At 43.1% G+C, this 20,952-nt stretch overlaps 1 long non-coding RNA gene across 2 annotated transcripts; it reads left to right on the top strand.

Moving 5' to 3' along the window:
- The first annotated feature begins 7,164 nt into the window (after positions 1 to 7,164).
- Positions 7,165 to 11,081, top strand: LOC133629482 (uncharacterized). 2 transcript variants are annotated; one of them, XR_009821039.1, is made up of 5 exons: positions 7,165 to 7,216; positions 8,317 to 9,008; positions 9,494 to 9,590; positions 10,632 to 10,746; positions 10,854 to 11,081. It is a non-coding gene; the product is annotated as an uncharacterized LOC133629482 (long non-coding RNA). The 2 variants fall into 2 exon arrangements; XR_009821038.1 differs by lacking the exon at positions 7,165 to 7,216 and having other exon boundaries at positions 7,959 to 9,008.
- Positions 11,082 to 20,952: the final 9,871 nt, after the last annotated feature.

Below are 20,952 nucleotides of genomic sequence, written 5' to 3'. Positions count from 1 at the left end.
TGGTGTTAAAAGCTTCTGTTTGAAGCATTGAAAGGCCTGTTTTGCAGATTTTAGTTTTGCCCTAAATTCTGAAATAGTACAATGACTAAGATTCTAAACAGTTGTCTCATGCTCTACTGTAACTGTTTTGTACATCCACACCTAGCCACTAGCACTTATCTTGTGTCCTGGGTGGAAGAAGGCACAACTTGTTTTTGAGCTACTGAAAACATACCAGAGATGCTCCAGACAGCTTCATCCAATGCTGTTAATACTTGGGCAGAACAAAGAAGCAGCTAAAAGTGTGAAAATCCAAGGATGTAAGAATACTTCTGTCGTCTGAATGACACTTGAATGCAATGTAGGCTGTCTTAATTGCCCAAAACTGTAAGAAATGAAGTTTTACTTTTTCCTATCAAGTGATCATTTTGTTTCTTAGATGCTGTAACTCTAGTGATGCATGAAAGTTCATTAATGCTGTTTAACAGTAAATAGCATTAAAGCTGTTGAAATGATCTGTGTTTTTGCAAGTCTCATAACCACTTTTTTGAGTCAAATGAGTGGGAGGGGTTTGCTGAGGTTCATGCTGAATTAAGATTCATCATAGATGTTCCTGATTTAGAAGCAGGTTTTACAATAGTGGTTTTATTTTTACATGTGTGTATTTTTACATACGTGTGTAGATATGGAAGATACAATATTGGCTTTATTTTGTTGTTAAAACCAAACTTCTAAAGGCTATGCTTGAATGTGTTTAAATATTTACCTTCTGTCGATCTGGTTCTACCATGGTCCTGTTGGGAAATGAAATGACATCCTGCTCTGTAAAGCTGTTAACAAAGACTTTTCAGTGTTTCAGAAACACAGTTTTGCCTACTCAGATCTTAAAGACACACAGGGGTAAAGAAATAGAAGTGAACTAAAATGACTGTTACTAGAAGTCAGAACATGGAGTTATATGGTCCCTATTTAAAACAAAACAAAACAAAAAACCCCAACCAAAAATCCAAACACACACAAATATCCAAACAAAAATACCTTACCACCAAAACGAACCAAAAAAACCTTCCCATAACTTCAAGATGATGCATCTGAAATGCAGTTGAGACCTTCTTAATAAAACTAGTGTGTCATGATGTGGAATGTAAATTAATGTTAACAGTTGTCCTTTACCGACTTGTAGGTGAGGTAATAGTGCCTACACCATATTGCCTCCTGAGACTGTCTGAACGTCACACGCTGTTTCGTAATCTTTGCCATCTTGTTCTTGATGAGGTTGAGGTGCTGTTCTCTGATGCTCCTGAACAGGTAAATAGCTTACATGTTCAGATGGTAAAATACTATTCAATTGTGCAAGTGTCTTGACAGCAAGTGTCACCCACTGAAAACAAACACCTTCCTGAACCCCAGTGGGAGAGTTGAAAAGAAAATGAAGTTTGAAAACCCCACATTTGTATACTTCTGGCAGAATGAAGTATTGGAGAAGTGGAGTTGTAATCAGTCAAAGCAGACTTTACCTTGTTTTTTTCTTTAATCAGTGAGCCCTGTCTTGCCCTGGTCTAAGCTACTGCTCCATTATGCTGTTGTCTTTTGCTGTGGATGGTTTCCAAAGCAGTTGACTTTTCTTTTTGTTCCATTTGGTAGCGGTGATTTCAGTGTAGGGGTCTTTAATCTGCTTTAAGGTCTTGTCTGTAAGAAACTTCATTTTTCCTCTTACCAGCACTGTTTAAACAGTAGAATGAAAGGCAGAAGTGAATGATCAAATAATCTTGGAAGTATTTTCTTGCGTTCTTGGGTCTTAATGACAGTGCAGATAGAAGAAGGAGCTGATCACAGTCTTATAAGAGGAACAACATCAAGTTCCATGTTGACAAGGATGTATCAGTATCAGATTTTTTTAAAATCATTAACCTTCTAATATTATCTGTTAAAAAATTGGTGATAAGACTAAAGGGCTGTGCTTCTAGCTGTGATAAGCTAGAGAAATTCCTTAGTGGAAATAGGTTGCCCAATTTGCTGTATGTGAAGCTGTTAAATGTGCCTTTGTAGCAGCAAATATCAAGTCATAAATTAGATGATATGTCTTCTTTATCCAGTGGACTATTGCTGTTTTCAGACTGCTCTTTCTGTTGTGCTATTGGACTCACTGAGATGGAGTGTGGATATAACATTAAACTTGTGGGAGAGGTAGTTCTCAGTTTCTCAAAAACATCTGTCTTGAATAGGAAAAACAAAGATGCTCTTTCAGTGGGAAATGGTCATTTGGAAATGTTTGAGCTATTTGATAAAGATTTGATTGCAGCTCTTCTAAAGTATTGTTACAGAAAGGGTATGTTATTGCAGCTAGGGGTAAGTTTAGTGGCAGGTTGAGAAAGATCTCTCAGAACTGTGCCAGAGCTCTATATTACTTTAAAGTGTGGTAGAGCTTTGCCAAAAATCCTGCTGTTGTTCCACAGCTGAACTGCACGTCACTTAGGTCAGCAGTACACCAGGAATGTGTGAGTTCTGTCTTAGTGGGTTTCACTTGTTAGAAGTAATTTAATGCTGCACACACACCATTTGTGCTCTTGGGTTTGGTTTTTTTTGACAAGTCTGCTGTCTGCCTCTGACCTCTTGGATTTGCTTTTGCCTGGGCTTAGTTTGGGTTTTTTTTCAGATTTGAACTGCTCCTTTTCCTGAGACTTCCATCTTTTGTGACTGGAAAGAACAGTGTGCTGAAACAGTTTGCTTTTTACTGCTGCTACGTACTCGTTGGAACAGGATAAGAGGATAGAAACTGACTTCTGCTTTTTCTTGATAGGTGTTTACTAAATGTTACAAGAAACCCGTTATTGCTGAAGAATGGAAGTATTCACAGCAAATTATTGCTGTTGGAACTCATTGGAATAAACGTACAGCACACTAGATAAAGGAGCTCATGAACGATCCTTGCGATGTGGTAACAGCCATTGAAGAAGCTTCCATCTACGGAAATGTGCAACAGGTAAGAGTTTGGGGATGGTGTCACTCTTTGTTCACGACACTGTTTTGCTGTTTGCACTGATTGAGGTCAGTATACATGAGCAGTGCTACAGGCCTGAATGGACTGTCCAGTTGCACGTCCCACGAGTGCAGCGAGGGAACTCTTGGAAGACCTGTGTCAGTTAATCACTGAACCAGCTGAAGGTCTTGTTTAAGCCTGAGATGAAGGTGCACTCTCGAGTATTTTATTGTTAGTGCAAATGAGTCTGAGTTTGGTGTCAAGTACTTGCAAATGCTATTGTTTGTGACCAGAATGTTCCGAATGTTTTTGTGGTTGTTGATTGAGTGGCAGAACTACAAGTGAGTTTTCCAAAGACAGAGCTAGTGAAATACTTGTTTGACTGCTCTGTGCCACACAGTGCAGAAATTAATTTGACCTAATATTTTGAGAAAGCTACTGTATATCCTGAGGTGTCTTCTCATGGAACTTCCAGTCAGTGTGGTATAGAGCTGAACAATTGTATCAAATGTTACAAGTATGATCTGAATTCTTCTGTGACTCAAAACATAATCATTTAGGGATTGAGAATGTTGGGAAGTCTCTAAGACCAGACATTCTGAGCATGACATGAAACTGGAAAAACATCACTTTTTGTGAAAAGTCTAGTGGTTTGGCAGCACTGCAAATGTCCATGTTTTGGGGCGTTTTTTAAGACTATCTGAGGTAGTGCACTGTGCTTATGGAGTGTGAAACTTCTTCAGTGGTACTTCAATGAGAAACTTCAACACTGACAAATCATCAAAAATTAAGTGTATAAGAAAATATTGATGTGACATTTTGATTGTGGTGGGTTTTAATTTTGCTTCTGGAAGCTGTCAGAAATTCACACCCTTTGTGAGAGTTTTATATTGTACATTATAAGTTTAACAGAAGATTTAGGATTTAACAATGTTCTTTGGCATATAACAATGCTTCGTGCTTCTTAAAAGAAGAAACACACAGTAAAGCATGTCTAGATTACATGAATTACCAGCCCTCTGGTTTGTATCCACCTTTAGGTTGTACAGCCTTGTATGGACAGTGAAAGAACCGCTGTGTTACTCAAAATACTGGCTTTTACCCACAGTAATCTTCAGAAGGTGCTGACATTCACTAATTCAGGAGATGAGGCAGAAATGGTTCATCAGGTGAGCATCATTTTACACAAGTAAGTGGGGTTTTTAATTATTAAGATATAACAAACTAAAATATCTTGACTTCTAAGAATAAAGGAGATTTGTGAATTTGTAATTTAACTACTTCTGCTAAAAATAGCCCAAACCCTGCCCTTCTGCCAGCTAGAAGAAAGGCTGACAGGAATGTCTGACACAGAATGCATTCATGATGACATTTTTAACTATGTTCTGTCTCATTTTGATAAATCCCAATATGGTTCCTCCCCACAGTTACAGCTGTGGATATTGGGTCCCTCCTTCGGGACACGGCCTGCTCTGGCCATAGTGATAAAGAAGGAAATCACTGCCCCTGGCTCGGGGCCATTAATGAAGTGAATCGCTGCCCCTGGACTGGGGCCAGCTTTAGCAAAATGAGTCTCTACCGCTGCTGTAGGGTCTTTAAAGAAATGCAAACAAACCTCAGCTTCCCCAGTTCTCTCCATAGAATGCAGGGGGGTCTCTGCTCCAGCACACCTCCTCCTCTCTTTCATCGCCGACCTTGGAGTCTGCATGGTTGTTTCTCTCACTGTTCCTACTCCTTGCACCACCACCAGCCAGAAGAAGAAAGGGCAGAAGAAAGAAGAATGGAGGAAGAAACCTCCTCTTCAGGCTTCTCTTAAAAAGTGATGATGGAGGCTCATCGGCTCAGCCCCAGCAGTGGGTCTGGCTCAGAGCTGGGGAGAGCTGTGAGGAACTTCCTACAGGAGTCATCTTTACAGCCCCTTCCCCCTCACCAGAAAAGGCTGTCATGGCAAACCATGACAAAGTGGTTTGGGAAGGACCTTTTTTCTTAATTCTTAAATCAGTGGATGGAGAGATGGAAACAGCCACTGTTAAAGTGATGTCACACTTCACATGCTTCGAGTAGTACACTTACAAGTGTGTATAAACCGTGTGCTTAGCTTTAACAGATGAATGCATGCAGTCTTTGGAAGCTACAGATGCCACTTGTGTGACACATTTCAGTTTTCCTCTCCAAGAATCTTTGCTCATCGTGTACACAGCATGCCTGACAACTTCTGTAATGCGATAAAGGTTTGACAAACCGTTACCAGGTTAATACTGCATTTGATCACAAAGTAGTGGATACACAGAAGCTGTTAAAAATACATATGTATTTGTTTTAGGATTCTTCTGTAGACCAAGAGATCACAAAGGCAAAGTCAGTCATTCTGTTAAGAGAAAACGACGAGTGTGATGCACTTGGGATCCTCCGCTATTTGCAGCAGGCAGAAGCTGAAGTTCCCCCAGAACTGCCTGGTTTGACTGCCAAGGTGCTAAAAGATGAAGAATACCAGAAATTGTCAAGGCCACTGTGTACCCATCTTAAAACATTTGGGGCTTGCAGGTAAGGAATTGCCAAGCTTTCTTACCACCCATACTGGTGTAGGAAGGTGGTATATGCCTCAATCATGGCTGCTTCTGTTTTCTTGCTCAATTTTGCTGTTGGATACTTTCATGAAACCATTTTTTGCTCATGACTCTTTTTCTTGTGGTTACTTTTGCATCAGTTTCACTCTTCTTAGATACTGCTACGAGAATCAAAATACCAACATTTTCTGGAGACCAATCTCATGTAGCCTGACAGGATATCATAATTCATTGTCATTCCTGCCCAAGTGTTCTTGAGGGAACTTCAGGCTCTTTTTTGATTAGTATTCTAGCCCATAATTGCCCAAGGCTTATGCTTTGCTCTCTCCTCTGTTGTCTTCTGTCCCTCCAGATTAGGTAAGTAGATGACTTCTCTGAGCTGTGTCTAACTGGATTCTAACAGGGCCTTGGATGAAGCCCTCAGATATTCCTTCTAGTGTGGATGACCCTTGTTGCAAGTAACACAAAATTCAGTGTTAGTATTTGTTTTATTCTGAAACTAGTTTCCTGGTGGATTTTGGTTTTATTGTATAAACTTGTCCAACAAGAGCTTTTTGACCACTTCTGTCTAATCTCCAGTCATTGGTGCTACTTGAAGCAGAAATTGAATGCTGAGGGCTGATGAAATGTTAGTGTGAAAAGATGTTGTAAGCCACATCAAAAATAGTTTACAAGTAAAAGGTCTTTGTTCTAAAACCAGTTTTTAAATATGTAGAAACAGAACAGTGTGTCTGGATCGTCATCAAGTTAATTTACAAACAGACGTGCCCCAGCATATCCCAGATACAGTGACACAAACACCTGGATATCTGATGGTAAGTTACAGTTATTGCTTTTTCCCTTGGTTTGGTGTACCAGGAACACATCTTAAATACCTCCTTAGCATATTACCTTCATGTTAATGTAGTACATATCCCACATCTCTTGGGTATTTGGGAGATTTTTAGCTTTTTTAGTTTCTCTGTTGCTTAAGTGTGTGTCAGATTTTCCCTTAATCCTAAAATTGTTTTGTAGGTGGTTCTGAGTTTACCTTAGGTTTTCTCCTGCATTGGAGCCTCATGTTCTATGGGAAGAGGGCATTTGTTCTGTTTATTCCTTTCCTCTATCAATTTAGAACATAAACCAAAATAGGCAAAGATTAAAGGTCCTGTAAATGTCATTATTTTTGTAGTAGAGCAAACACAATCCTCTGGAGTGAAGAAACGTTGCAGTGGAAGATCATGCCTGTTTAACAAGAGTTGAAGGGAGGATTTTTCCTTCTCTGCCACGTTGATGCAGACTTCCTGAAAAATGAGTATATTCTGGCCTTGTCAATTGAACCAAATATTTTCTCTATTTGCACTGTCCATAGACATGGGATATAAATTCTCTTCTAGATGGAGCAGTTGCTTCCTACTAAGGTGTCATTGTGGTTTTGAAAACAGTTTTGATAGAATCCTGTTACATTCAGACTGCCATTTTTAGTAGTTAAATAGTCATGAAACCTTCCTGGTTACTGGTTTGACTTTGCTATAGTGGCTCTTCACATCTCAGTAACAGTTTGTATGTCAAAACTCCCTTCACTTGGCTTTTCAGTCCCGACTTTACTAGAGAGTCTTCCTGTACAGCAGTACTGTAGAGTCTGTCTCGTCTCCACCTTGGATAATGATTGCTGAGGGCAGATGTGTAGACACTGGTGCTTCCTTTCAAGGTTAGTACTTGGATCTAAGAACTGCTGGTGCTTTCCTTTTTGGATGAGCTGCTTACACTTTCTTCCTGTCCTGTCTTTAGCTAGAATTCAGGTGTGCTCAAGTCATGCAATCAATGGGTGTTCCCCATTCCCAAAAATCATAGGTTGTGAGAATACACAATAAAAACTGGGTGGATTCCTTGGTGTCACTCCATTTCTGCCTAATAAATAAGCTTTTGTTGGCAGCTGGTAGCTCAAACTCGTTGATAACCTATAGATACAGTTTGAGTGCTTGAAACCTGGACAGATTTCGTAATACTCCTGTTATAAACTTGTACTTCCCTTTTGTGCACTCAAGACAGCAGTTGTGGCCTCTTTCCTCATCTAGTTCTGCTTCTGCTGACTGCAGAGCCTGGATATATGTCTTACAAATCAGTTGTCAATTGGATAAGTGTTCAGTGTCTCTTTTGTTTAGAACTCGGTATCATGTTGCTTTCCTTTAAGAATCTCTAGTTGCACTGTGAGAGTTTTAGGGTTTTAGTAAGTGGAAATTACCTTTCTGGTCTTCTTTTCTGTCTGGCCTCATACACTCAGCTGTATCTCAGTACTTGTGCCTAGCATGAGCCTTTGGATGAAATGCACCCAGCATTTTGTGAATTGGTGTTCTTGATAGCTTATGTCAAGCATTTTCCGTGCAAAAAGAGGGAAGGCGTCACGCTTCCCCAGTCAGTTCTTGTAAATCTCATTGTAAGGTTGGAGAACACTTAAAATTAAGCTTGGATGATGTGAAATGCCTTAGTGGTTAGTAGCTTGACAGGTAATACTGTAGTTCACTAGTGTTCATTTAGGTGGAATACCACCAAGACCTAATGGATCTTGCTCTATAAACCTCTGTCCAGTCTGGACTGGGCTATGGACAGTTACCATTCATAAGGATTCATTCATTCAGGATTATTCCTAATCTTTGGAGTAATAAGAGGTCATCATCTTCTGAAATGCATGTGTACAGCAGTATTTGTCATCTCTTTAGGCTGGAAAGAGGTAGGTCACCTTCAACATGAAAACGTCTCATTAACTTAAGAAACCATCAGTTGTCTTTATAACGTATTTTATGCTTTCAGATTCTGCCTCTCCATGTTGTAAATGCAACAAACTAGTTTGGTCAAATAGTAGATCAGCAGAAGAACCAATATACAATTCTTGCTGAAGGAATTATTGGGTATTTTAAGGAACCTGGTAATAAGATTGCTGTTAAAAATGTGGAGAAGCTGGCATTTCATGGTTTGTGTCAGAAAACAGTTGTTCACAGGTAAAAATGTGGATTTATTTTGGTTTAAATTATTCATGTGCACTTTTTAATACAAAGTAATTGAGAACTTTTACTGCTAAGTTAAAGTTAACCCACCATGAAAACTAGCAAAAAAATCTCTGCTGTACAAATTGTTCTTTAAAAAGCTCTCCCATGCTGCCTGTGCTGAAGGGAAGCCAGAATGGCTCCACATACACACCACTGAACATTGTGCTGTGAAAGTTTAATCTTTTTTAGACACAAGTAGGTGAAGAAACTTTACAACTATAATAATTCTTTGTTTCCTCTCCAACTCTGAAGGGCTCAGGTGCTAGATATTTCCCCAAAAGAGAAGGAAAATATGTTCTATAGTGTCAAAATTAACTATATAGATGAAGGCAGAACATGTCAAGTCCAAAGTTACCAGCTGCTTCACTCACCTGCCAAGTTTCAGTGTCTGCCACCTCAGGCTGGGGACTTTGTAGAGTGACACCCATTGGTAATGAACTGGAGTGGAACCCAAAGGTAATATTTATCAGATTTTCAATGGTATGTTCTTTTATTGCTCTTTGTGTGTTATTTTCTGTAAGAAAGCAGTAATGGACTGCAAACTTAGTTTTCAAATTTAACTCCTCATTAGTATTGACAAGAAATATCTACTATTGGCCAGATTCTGAGAAGTCAGCTTTCTTGGTTTGTTTTCCTGCAAAATCAAGTGAGATTTATGGGATTTTTTTTCTTCAATTCTTCTGAATTCAGTATCTTCTTCCAGAAAACGTTATTGCTGCTTTTGCATCTGTGGGGATTCAACGGGGGAAGGGTAGCCTCTGTAAATGAAACTGTGTTTGAGTACTGTCCCATTCAGGAAGCTCCTTCCTTAATGAGTAACAAAATCTGGTTTTATTTGTTTAATACTCGTGTCATGTTTAAGCTTGGAAGATTTGTTTCATTGCAGTTATTGTAAAGTTATGTTGGAATTCACCTCAAGTGCAGTGACTTTTTTTCCTTAGGTAACTAATTCTATTCATCAAACAGTTAAAGGAGAACTACACAAAGTAAAAGTAGTACTGCCCTTGGGAAACACAACTGGGATTGACCCAATTGGAGGTATAGTATTGTAGCATTACAAAATATTTGTATCTAAACTCCTTTACCAAGAGCACCTGTTCTTTTCTTTGCTTCTGTCCGTTCCAAGTTCAATTTGATTCCACACGGTATTCAGGTAATACTGTTGGATAATTTACTGTGGTGGTGTCTGACCACTGGAACAGGTTTCTCAGAGACTGTAGAGTCTCTGTCCTTGGAAATAAGCAGAAGCAACCAGCATGTGGTCCTGGGCACATGATTCTAGGTGTCCCTGCTTGAGCAGGGAGTTTGGATGCAATTATCTCCAGAGGGCCATTCCAGCCACAGCCATTCTGTGGTAAACTGAGATAACTTCTCATGGCGATAATCTCAGGCATGGGATGAAATTGTTTTAATTATTGGTTTTCTCAGAGTCAACTCTTCAGGTTTTCCTGAAAAGAAAATATTAGTCAGTGCCATGTTTGTATTGTTCTGTCAGTTCCCTGGCCTGTAATAAAGGCACTGGCAAATATTCTTCTGGGTAAGACTGACTAGAAGGTAACAGCCCTCCATGCAGTGAGTGTTTCCTCTCAGCATTCTCCTATTCTCCCAAAACCTTGTTGGTAGGAGATTGACTTAGAGATGAGTTTTGCTTAAAGAGTTGGTTATTTTTCAATTGTCTGGACAAGTTCATCAGAAAGGCCACCCCTCCATCTCAGGATCGTGACGTGCCTCTTGTGGCTGCTTGGTCCTGTCCAAGAGTACAGTTAGTTAGTGTTTTATAATGTGTGATGCTGTTTTCCATCTGACCATTCAGTCAATTTCAGATGAAAAATAAAATGGAAACGGGGAATTACTGGAAGTAATTCTCTTTAGCAGCTTCCTTTCCTATATGGCACATCTCAGCCTTTTTCTGATTGCTATGCTATTGTTTAGAGTTTTTCTAACTGTGTCCCCCCAGCAGTTTTCTTCTTCTATTTTGGTCTAGGAAGTTATTCTGTGTGGTGTGTATTTCAGATGTAACTTGTGTAATCAGGGCTCAGATTGTTTACTTGGTTGCTCTCTTGGTTGTGTTCCATGGAGTTAACTACAAGTTCCTTACGACACTATTATGATGAAAAAGATGGCAATATCTGGAGAAGAATTAAACATGGGAACGTGCCTGTTGGGACATTGGGAGAAAACCAATTACTTACAGGTATCAATAAATGGGTACATGTTTAAAGTTTTACTTAGAGTAGCTTAGAGTTAGAGAGAGACTACTGATGAGTTATGGTTTCAACTTGATGTGTTTTGTTATCCAAGGTCCGGGTTACCAGGCTTCCAGGCTTGAAGATGTCAGTTAACGAATACGACGTTCAATCTGAGGTTTTGCCTACAGGTCTGGGAACTGACAATGCAGAACATAGAACACAACTTCAGAAGCTGTGCAGCCACATGAACATATTGGACATGCAGCAAACTTGGAGCCCTTGTAAGAGTTTACAAGGTCTTTTGAGCATACACTTTATGAAAAAAGAATGCTACAATTAAGGAGATGTTTTCATGATTGATATTACTGACTGTGTGTTTCGTTTGAACACAGAAACAATAGTGTTTGTAATATGTCTGCATTCCTGTGACTGTCTGTAGTGGGTCTGGGACGGTAGTGATTTTCCACAGCAGCTCCTGCAGTGCTGTGCTTACTGTTGATATCAATATTATGACTACCGCTTGCACAGCATCAGGGCTGTCCCTCCAGCATTCCTTCCCCCACCTTCACCAATAGCTATGAGTGGGCATGATCTTGGGAGGGACTATGGCCAGGACAGCTGACCCAGGCTGACCAAGGAGATATTCCATACCATATGACGTCAGCTCAGTATTATAAACTGGGGGAGAGGAGCAGGAAGGGGAGGCGAGATTCATTTCTGGCCTTCCCAAAGCAACCGCTACGCGTACCGCAGCCCTGCTTCTCGGGAGGTGGCCGGACATCGCTGCTGATGGGAAGTGGAGAGGAACAGCTTTATCTGCTTCTGCTTTGCTTCCCGCGCGCGGCTTTGCTGCTTCTTTATTAAACTGCTTTTATCTCAACCCACGAGACTCCCATCTTATTTTCTCCCCTTCCCTGGCTTGCTGAGGAGGTGGGGGACCGAGTGGTGTGGTGGGCACCTGGCATCCAGCCAGGCTCAAACTACCACACCTACTTACCACTGTAGTTGTGGTCTGTGTACCTGCTTTCTTGTAGTGCCCAGACGCAGTTGCGTAACTTGTACCGGCAGCCTGTATTTTTCCAATGGGAGCTAAGCAGGCCAAGTGCATGGGATTGGAGATAACTGCCACAGGAAAGCAGCTGGAAATGTGACACAGTGCTGGCTGATAGACTACATGGGGACCTACTTACCACTGTAGTTGGGGTCTGTGTACCTGCTTTCTTGTAGTGTCCACACGCAGTGGCGTAACTTCTACTGGCAGCCTGTGTGTTTTCAATGGGAGCTGAGCAGGCCAAGTGCATGGGATTGGAGATAAGTCCCACAGGAAAGCAGCTGCAAATGTGACACAGTGCAAGATGATAGACTGCAATGGGACCTACTTACCACTATAGGTGGAGTCTGCCTTCCTGCTTTCTTGTAGCTCCCATACTCAGTGGTAGAACTTAACCGACAACATGTATTTTTTCAATGGGAGCTGAGGAGAAAAAGTGTGGTATCTAAGGTAGCTGCCACAGGAAAGCAGCTGCAAATGTCACACTGTGCTGGCTGATAGACTGCATGGGGACCTACTTACTACTGTAGCTGGGGTCTGCCTTCCTGCTTTCTTGTAACTCCCATACGCAGTGGTATAACTTCCACCGACAACATGTATTTTTTCAATGGGCGCTGAGCAGTCCAAGTGAGTGGGATTGAAGATAGCTCCCACAAGAAAGCAACTGTAACTGTGACACAGTGCTAGCTGATAGGGTACACCGAGATCTACTTACCACTGTAACTGAGGTCTGCCTTTCTGCTTTCTTGTTGCTCCCATATACAGTGCTATAACTAACTGACAGCATATATTTTTTTCCCTGGGAGCTGAGCAGTCCAAGTGAGTGGGATTGAAGATAGCTCCCACAGGAAAGCAGATGCAAATGTGGCACAGTGCTGGTTAATAGACTACATAGGGACATACTTACCACTGTAGTTGCGGTCTCCGTACCAGCTTTCTTGTAGCTCCCATACGCAGTGGTATAACTTAACCGACAACATCTATTTTTTCAATGGGAGCTGAGCAGTCCAAGTGAGTGGGATTGAAGATAGCTCCCACACAAAAGCAGCTGCAAATGTGACACAGTGCTGGCTGATAGACATGGGGACATCACAGCACACGTGGACACTGCAACAGGGTTCAGTGACATTGCCACACTTGTGGCAATTGCAGAGAGACTGTGTGACATCACAGCTTATCTGGGCACTGCTACAGTGCTGTGTGACGTCACAGCAGACATGGGCACGGCAACAGTGCTCTATAACATCACATCACATCTGGACGCTGCAACAGTGCTCTGTGACATCACAGCACATGTGGGAACTGCATCCAGGCTGTGTGACATCACAGAATCCTAGAATGGTAGGGGTTGGAACGGACCATTAGAGATCATCTAGACCAACCCCCTCCCCCACAATCAAGTTCACTTAGGTCAGGTCGCACAGGAACTTGTCCAGACTTGTGCTGAATCCTCCAAGAAAGGAGACTCCACAAGCCCTCTGGGCAGCCTGCTCCTGTTCTTTCTGTTCCACGGACGTTTGACATCACAGCACATCTGAACACTGCAACAGTGCTCTGTGACATCACAGGATGTGTGGGCCCTGTAACAGTGCTCTGTGACATCACAGCACTCCAGGGCACTGCAAGAGTGTTCTGTGACATCACAGCACAAATGGACATTGTTACAGTGCTCTGTGACCTGACAGCACATCTGGGTACTACAAGAGTGCTCTGTGACATCACAGCACAGATGTGCACTGTTACAGTGCACTGTGACATTACATCTGAGTACTCAATCACTGCTCTTACATATATCAGCAACACTGGGCTCTACAACAATGCTCTGTGACATCACAGCACATGTGTGACATCACAGCACATCTGGGCACTTCAATAGTGCTCTGAGACTTCACATAGTATCTGGGCACTGAAAAGACACTCTGGCATCACAGCAGACGTGGGTACTGCAGCAGTGCTCTGAAACATATCACAAGAGGACATTGCTACAGTGCTCTGTGAGATCACAGCACATCTGGGAACTGCAACAGGGCTGTGTGACATTGCAGCACATCTGGGCAGTGCTACACTGCTCTGTGACATCATAGCATATCTAGGCACTGGAACGGGGCTGTGTGACATCACAGAACATCTGGACACTGCAACAAGTGTTTGACATCACATCACATCCAGACACTGTCGTGGGGTTCTGTGATGTCACATCACCACTGGACACTGTCACAGTGCTCTGTGACATCACAGCAGATGTGGGTACTCAATCACTGCTCTGATCTATAACAGCACATCTGGGCACTGCAACAGGGCTATATGACATCACTGCACATGTGGGCACTGCACCAGTTTCCTGTGAAATCATAGGACATCTGGGCACTGACATGTGTGATATCCAAGATCATTTGGGCATTGCAGAGAGACTCTGTGACACCACTGCACTTCTGAGTGCTGCAACAGTTCTCTGTGACATCACGTATGGGTTCTGTGATGTCACATCACCACTGGGCACTGCAACAGTGCTCTGTGACATAACAAGACATCTGGGAACTCAATCACTGCTCTGATATATAACAGCGTATTTGGGCACTGCAACAGTGCTGTGTGACATCACAGGATGTCTGGACACTGCAACAGGTCTGTGACATCACAGCACATGTGGGCACTGCAACAGTTTCCTCTGAAATGACAGAACACCTGGGCACTGACGTGTGACATCCAAGATCACTTGGGCATTGCAGAGAGACTCTGTGACACCACAGCACTTCTGAGTGCTGAAACAGTTCTCTGTGACATCACATCTGGGAAGTGCAACAGGTCTGTAAACCTGGCTGTGTGACATCACAGCACATCTGGGAACTGCAGTGAGACTCTCTTACAGCACATCTGGGCACTGCAACAGGGCTCTGTGACATCACAGCACATGTGGGTACTGCAACAGGAGTCAGTGACATTGCAGCACATTTGGGAATTGCAGAGAGGCTGCGTGACATCACAACTCATCTGGGTACTGCTACAATGCTCTGTGACATCACAGCAGACGTGGGCACTGCAACAGTTCTCTATAACATCACATCAACTCTGGACGCTGCAACAGTGCTCTGTGACATCACAGTACATCTTGGTACTGCATCCAGGCTGTGTGACATCATAGAATCCTAGAATGGTAGGGGTTGGAACGGACCATTAGAGATCATCTAGACCAACCCTCTCCCCCACAATCAAGTTCATATACTGCACTTCGGAGTCTGTTCAGGGTTTTTTCCAAGAGGAAGTAAATACTTATACACATCTTGTTTTCCCATCACATGCATGTTTGGATTTGGTTCAGGAACCTCATAGGCTTTTCCATACATACTTACTGACATTCCACTTCGAGCTTTCACTCTTATTTTTGTAGCAATGCAAGTGGAAGTGCCTGAAGCCATTTCAATTTAGCGTCCTGACAGATTTTTCTAATCTCTCTTTTTAGGGTCTGATTCATTCTTTCCACTTTTCCACTCAATTGCTGTCTCCAAGGGGCATGTAAATCCCAGGAAATTCCTAGGACTTTGCTTACCTCTTGTACCACATTGGCCATGAGATGTGGTCCTCTGTCTGAAGATATTCCAAATGGAACTCCAAACCTTGGAATAATTTCTTGCAGGAGCCATTTAACTGTTTCCGTAGCCTGATTGGTGCGTCAGGGAAAGACTTCTGGCCATCCTGAAAAGGTGTCAACCCCAACCAACACATATTTATATCCATTGCATTTAGGTAATTCTGTAAAATCAATTTGCCAATAATCTCCTGGTTCCACTCCAGTTTTTATTTTGCCCATCTGTGCCCTTTTTTTTACTATTGGATTGTTCTTTAAACAAATTTCACATTTCACAATTACTCATTTGGCCATTTCCAACATTTGTATTGATATCACACTTTTCAGAAGCTGAGTCATAGCTTCTGCACCCCAATGACACTCCCTGTGCTTTGTTTGCAAAACCTCTCTCATGACTAAGGGAGGCAATACTACCTGACCTAAGGGAGGCAATACTACCTGACCTGTACTTGTCGTCCACCACCCTTCTGAATTTTTCTCTGCATTTAGTAACTCAGACAATTTCTCATCCTCCCCGGAATATTTTGGTGGCTCCTTAGGAAGCGCTACTGTTCTGGTGGGGATGATTGCCATTTGTGAGACTGTGTGTTGTGCTATTTTACTCTCCTTGAGTTCCCTGTCTGATGTACTTTACAGTGCATGATTGCTGCTTGAACTGGTTCCTGCACTGCCACTAACAGTTGCAAGATTTCCTTTTGATGCTTATTGTTTGTTCCCTGGGAAGACAGTCGTCCTCTTTCTTTCCACAGGGTGCCATGGACCTGACTACTCCAAAAGCATATTTTGAATCAGTCCAAATACTAACTCGTTTTCCTTTACTGAATTCCAAAGCACTTCTCAATGCAATCAGTTCTGCCTTCTGTGCAGAAGTTGTGCTTGACAATGCATTTGCTTCTATTATCATGTTTTCGGTTGTTACCACAAATCCTGCATGGCGAGTTCCATTCATGACAAAGCTGCTGCCACCTGTGAACAGTTCCCATTCCGGGTTTTCAAGAGGATCATCCTTCAGGTCCTCTCTGCTGGAATATGTATGTTCAATGGTTGCAATGCAGTCATGTTCCAGTTGTTGCTCTTCCTGTGAAGTGCTCAGAAACACTGCAGGATTTAGAAGGTGAGTTGTTTTCAACACCACATCATCCTGCTCAGTGAGAATTACCTGGTATTTCATCATTTGGCTCGGGGATAACCAGTGTCCCCCCTTTTGCTCTGAGACTGTGGTTACCATATGTGGGACATAGACTGTAACAGTCCTTCCCAAGGTCATCTTTCTTGCTTCTTGGATCAGTGTGACAGTGGCAGCTACTGCTTGCAGGCAAGAAGGTCATCCCTTGCTCGCCAAGTCCAGTTGTTTGGAAAAATATCCCACCAGTCTCTTCCAGCTTCCTAGTTTCTGTGTCAGAACTCCTAGAGACAAATGCTGGTTTTCATGAACAAATAACTGAAAGTCTTTGGCTCAATCTGGCAAGTCTAAGGCTGGCGCTGTCAGCAGAGCTATTTTAAGCTTCCGGAAAGCTTCCTGCTGTTCTTTGCCCCATGTAAAAGGGTAGATTTTTGGGCTTCATATAATGGTTTGACTATAAGACCATAATCCATGATCCAGAGCCTGCACCATCCTGTCATTCCCAAAAATGCCCGTAACTCATGCACAGTGTGTGGCTCCAGAATAGCACAAATCACTTCCTTTCCATTTGTGCCCAGCCTCCGTTCTCCTTTTGAAATTTCAAGGCCCAAATAGATCACTGTTTGGCTGCTATTTGAGCTTTTTCTTTTGATACCTTGTACCCATTTAATCCCCAAAAGTTTAAAAGTTCAATGGTTACCTGTATCCAGGCTGACCTTTCCCTTGTGGCAATTAGGGTGTCATCCACATATTGGAGAAGCAGATGCTCTGGTCTCAGTTTCACTGTCGTTTCATTAGTCCAGAGTTCCAGTTCTTTTGCCAGTTGTCTTCCAAAGATAGTCGGGCTGTTCTTGAATCCTTGGGGTAGCCGTGTCCATGTTGACTGCACCTTGCATCCTGTTTGGGGGCTTTCCCACTCAAAAGCAAATAGTTTACGACTTTCCTTTTCCAAAGGGATACAGTTGGGGTTGGCCGCCCCCGTCTGCCATCTGGGGAGGGCAAAGGGGGCACTGGGAGTTACTGGGAGGGACTGGGAAGGGGGGGTTGGGGGTGACTGGGAGGAGCTGGGAGGGGGTTTGGGGGTTACTGGGAAGGACTGGGAGGAGCTGGGAGGGGGTTTGGGGTTACTGGGAAGGACTGGGAGGAGCTGGGAGGGGGTTTGGGATATACTGGGACGGGCTGGGAGGGACTGGGAGAGGGTTCGGGCTCACTGGGAGGGACTGGGAGGAGGTGGGAGAGGTTTTGGGGGCACTGGGAGGAGCTGGGAGGGGAGCTGAGGGTGACTGGGAGCTACTGGGAGTTATGACTTTCCTTTTCCAAAGGGATACAAGAGAAAGTATCTTTTAAATCAAGCACTGTAAACCACTGATCATTTTCTCTCAGAGCTGTGAGTAAGGTATATAGATTTGCTACAACTGGATGTGTATCTTTCACAATCTGATTTATGGGCCTTAAGTCCTGAACTAACCTATACTCTCCATTCAATTTCCGTACTGGTAAAATAGGTGTGTTATCCTCTGACTGACATTCTTCTAGAATTTGATATTTCAGAAATTTCTCAATTGGTACTTTTAATCCTTGTTTTGCCTCAGGTTTTATTGGGTATTGTCTCACCCTGACTGATTTTACTTTTTTTTTAATTTCAATTTTTACTGGTTGTGTCAATTGTGATTTTCCTGGAATCTCAGTTTCCCACACCATTGGGATCGCTGCATTCTCCACTTCTGGAGGTAATTCTAGCACCTTTAGTTTTTCTTTTATCATCAATATTTGTCCTGTCTTTGATGCAAATATTTTTAGTAACAAGTCTCCCTTTTCAAAGACAATTTGTGCATTTAATTTAGGCAACAAGTCCCTCCCCATCAGGGGTATGGGACATTCTGGAACATACAAAAATTCATATGTTATCACTTTATTGCCAAATTGCAAATTTAAGGGTTGCAAAAATGGACCATTTTCCTCTTTCCCTGTGGTTGCCACAATATTTGCAGTTTTAGTTCCTTTTGTGCCTCTACATGTATTTAAAACTGAATGCATTACTCCCATGTTTATATTGGGTTCTGTTCTCTGTTGGGTTTTTTTTTCCTTTTTTTTGGTGGGGTTTTTTTCCTCTTTTGTTTTTTTTTTATCTTTCCAACTTTATCTGGATGCTCCTTATAGTATTGATCAGTTGATTTTTTCTCAGAGAATTAAATCAGAAGGTGAGAAAGGCACTTTCATGTGTACTGGCTCACCCTGCCCAACCCCTTGCCTTAATGGGGCAATTATATGCTGTTTGACTTTAGAATTTAAGGGGATCTTTAAGGTGGTTATTAAATGAGTACAGCATTGAGTGCTCATGGACACCAATGAGGAAGATTCCGTGTCAGAGTCCTCATTTTTCCACATTACTATTATCTGAACAGGGCTGGGAGCCCTCCCTAGAACCAGTCCTCCAGGATGTATCCTTGTCAGGTTGCTGGGTCCCTGTTCAGGTTCATGTTGGGGAGCGGGTAAGTGAGAGAGGGTGTATATATTGGAACAGATCTTCCCCCTTAAGGGTCAAATGTTTAAGACACATTTTTGCTGCAGTGCATGGGGAGCAATGGTTTTGAACCTTTTGTTTTTCTACTGTGAGTGACATTACCCAATTTGTTCATTCAGATTAAGGTCCTCTGGAGAGCCTGTTCCAGTGCTTCACCTTCCTCTTCCGCGGACGTTTGACATCACAGCACATCTGAACACTGCAACAGTGCTCTGTGACATCACAGGATGTGTGGGCCCTGTAACAGGGCTCTGTGACATCACAGCACTCCAGGGCACTGCAAGAGTGTTCTGTGACATCACAGCACAAATGGACATTGTTACAGTGCTCTGTGACCTTACAGCACATCTGGGCACTGCAAGAGTGCTCTGTGACATCACAGCAAATCTGGGAACTGCAGTGGGAGTCTATTACATCCAGCACATCTGGGCACTGCAAGAGTTCTCTGCGACATCACATCTGGGAACTGCAACAGGGCTGTGTGATATTGCAGCACATGTTGGTACTGCAACGGGGCTCTGTCATTGCAGCACATGTGGGAATTGCAGAGAGGCTGTGTGACATCACAGCTCATCTGGGCACTGCTACAGTGCTCTGTGACATCACATCACCTCTGGACGCTGCAACAGTGCTCCATGACATCACAGCACATGTGGGTACTGCATCCAGGCTGTGTGACATCATAGAATCCTAGAATGGTAGGGGTTGGAACGGACCATTAGAGATCATCTAGACCAACCCCCTCCTCCAGAATCAAGTTCACGTAGATCAGGTCGCACAGGAACGTGTCCAGGCTTATGCTGAAGTCCTCCAAGGAAGGAGACTCCAAAAACCCTGTGGGCAGCCTGTTCCAGTGCTCCGTCTTCCTCTTCCGCGGACGTTTGACATCACAGCACAACTGAACACTGCAACAGTGCTCTGTGACATCACAGGACGTGTGGGCACTGTAACAGTGCTCTGTGACATCACAGCACAGGTGCGCACTGCAACAGGAGTGTGTAATACAACAGCCCGTCTGGGCTTTGCAGCGGGGCTGTGTGACATGACAGCACTTTTGGGCACTGTAGCAGTGCTCTAAGACTTCACATCATATCTGGGCTCTGAAACGGGTTTCTGTGGCATCACAGCAGACGTTGTCACTGCAACAGTGCTCTGTGACATCACAGCACAACTAGGTACTGCAACACAGCTGTGTGACATTGCAGGAGATGTGGGCATTGCAGAGGATGTGCTGTGTGTATTGCATCACAGCACATCTGGGCACCACTACACTGCTCTGTGACATCATTGCTTATCTAGGCACTGGAATGGGGCTCTGTGACATCACATCACATCCGGACACTGCGGCAGTATTCTGTGACATCACATCACCTTTGGGCACAGCAACAGTGCTGTGTGACATCACAGGACGTCTGGGCACTGTAGCAGTGCTCTAAGGCTTCACATCATATCTGGGCACTGAAACGGGACTCTCTGACATCACAGCACATCTGGGCACTGCAACAGTGCTCTATAACATCTTATCTCAACTGCACACTGCTACAGTGCTCTGTGACATTACAAGACATCTGAGCACTCAATCACTGCTGTGATATATAACAGCATCACTAGGCACTGGCACGGTGCTCTGTGACATCACAGCACATCTGGGAAAGGCAGCAGTGCTCTGTGACATCACAGAACATGTGCACAGTGCAACAGGACTGTGTAACACAACAGCACATCTGGGCTTTGCAGCAGGACTGTGTGACCTTACAGCACATCTGGGCACTCCAATAGTGCTCTGTGACATCACAGGACGTCTGGGCACTGGACACACACTGCTCTGAGACTTCACATAGTATCTGGGCACTGAAACGAGACTCTGTCATCACAGCAGACGTGGGCACTGCAACAGTGCTCTGAAACATCCTATCACAAGGGGACA

The sequence above is a fragment of the Colius striatus genome, unplaced genomic scaffold (assembly GCF_028858725.1).
Source record: "Colius striatus isolate bColStr4 unplaced genomic scaffold, bColStr4.1.hap1 scaffold_46, whole genome shotgun sequence".
Lineage (NCBI taxonomy): Eukaryota > Metazoa > Chordata > Aves > Coliiformes > Coliidae > Colius > Colius striatus.
Note: the sequence above shows the minus strand (reverse complement) of the source record. Positions and strands in the feature narration are given on the sequence as shown.